The sequence below is a fragment of the Dioscorea cayenensis genome, chromosome 10, assembly GCF_009730915.1.
Source record: "Dioscorea cayenensis subsp. rotundata cultivar TDr96_F1 chromosome 10, TDr96_F1_v2_PseudoChromosome.rev07_lg8_w22 25.fasta, whole genome shotgun sequence".
Classification (NCBI taxonomy): Eukaryota; Viridiplantae; Streptophyta; class Magnoliopsida; order Dioscoreales; family Dioscoreaceae; genus Dioscorea; species Dioscorea cayenensis.
In genome coordinates this window covers 19,181,396-19,183,001 of record NC_052480.1, presented here as the reverse complement: position 1 = coordinate 19,183,001, position 1,606 = coordinate 19,181,396, and the positions used below count along the sequence as shown (strand labels likewise).

The 1,606-nt window shown below is 40.2% G+C and overlaps 1 non-coding gene across 1 annotated transcript; it reads left to right on the top strand.

Moving 5' to 3' along the window:
• The first annotated feature begins 342 nt into the window (after window positions 1-342).
• On the top strand, window positions 343-449 carry LOC120271387. The gene has a single exon (XR_005539998.1). It is a non-coding gene; the product is annotated as a small nucleolar RNA R71 (small nucleolar RNA).
• The last annotated feature ends 1,157 nt before the right edge of the window (window positions 450-1,606 follow it).

Sequence of the window (1,606 nt, the reverse complement as noted above, 5' to 3'; positions counted from 1 at the left end):
ACCAACAATAACAACCAAGCAATTAGATGAGGCATGTCCTTTTTCACACTCCGTGCAACTCTACACTGCCACCAATCTAAGAGAAGTTAGAGTGTCTAACTTCTTGCTCGAAGACTCAACCTGGCTACCAATGATATGACTACATCAATCTCATGAATTCCGGCTACCTACTTCTTGTCTTGTATGTTCCACTGATACCTATTCATGGCAATCTCTTCAATGAGCTATCAACCTTCTTCGGGGTTTTTACTTCCTAAGATACCTCCTGCTGTAGCATTGAGTAGTTGCTTTGTGCTCAGGTTCAAACCATTGTAGAAAGTATGGATAATCATCCAATCAGAAAACCCATGTTCAGGACATTTCCGCAGGAGACATTTGAACCTATCCCATATCTCAAAAAGAGACTGCAATTTCATTTGCATAAAAGAGTATATTTCATTCTTGAGCTTTGTAGATTTTTTAAGAGACAAATATCAGGCAAGGAAAGCTTCCACCATCTCCTCCCAAGTAGTGATCGATGCTCTAGGTAGTGAACATAACCATTGCTTTGCTCTCCCCTTCAAGGAAACTGAGAATGCCCTCAACTTGATGGCATCATCCATAACTCCATTAATCTTGAGCATGTCACACACTTACAAGAAATTCTAGATATGGTTGTTCAGATCCTCATCGGCCAAACCATTAAACTGTGCCAACTGCTATAACATCTGGTTGATTCCTGGCTTGAGCTTAAAACTCTGGGCTGTGATCGGTGGCATGAAAATGATAGCTTGCATGCCAAGAACTGTGGGTCTTGCATAATCTGAGAGTGTCCTCTACTGCTCATGTTGTTCTGCCATATCGTCAGACCCTTCAACTTCTATCTCAGCTTGATTTATCTGCTCTTGTACAGGTTCCTTTCTCCGTCTATGAGTTCTTCTTCCAATTTTTGGATCACCTTCAAACAATGTCGAAGGGTTGCCTTGGGTTATAACCTAGAGCTACAATCAAAGAAAGAAAGAAAAACAAATCAGAATAATGGAAGAATAAAAAAGTATGAAATAAAACAAGCGATGAATAGCTAAAATAGCAAAGTCCAAATGCTTCCAAAATGCCAATTCCAAGGTAACAGCGTCAAAAACTTGACACACACCTTGTGTGTGTGTGTACCGTAAGTGTACGGGTCATCAAAGTAATAAAATACCCCAGATGCTCATTGGCCAAACCATTAAACTGTGTGGATTGCTGCAACAGGTGCATAAAGGCCAGCTTCAGCTCGAAGTTCTGAGCTGTAATCGTGGGATGCACAATGTTCGATTGTGTCCCCAATACTGAAGATCTGTCATAATCGGATAATGTCCGCAACTACTCATTTTGTTCTGCCATGTTTTCAGATTCTTCTACTTCCAAATCAGCTGGATTAGAATGTTCTTGCATAGGTTCTTTCCCTTTTCTTCTTAGAGTGCGTTCAAGCTCGGGATCTCCTTCAATCAGTATGGAGCGGTTCCCTCGGGTCATAACCTAGTGTTGCACCCAAAAAGAAAGAAAAAAAAATCAGAATGATGATAGAACAAGAAAATATGAAATAGAATGAATAAATGAAAAGCTAAGAAAACAAAGTGCAAAG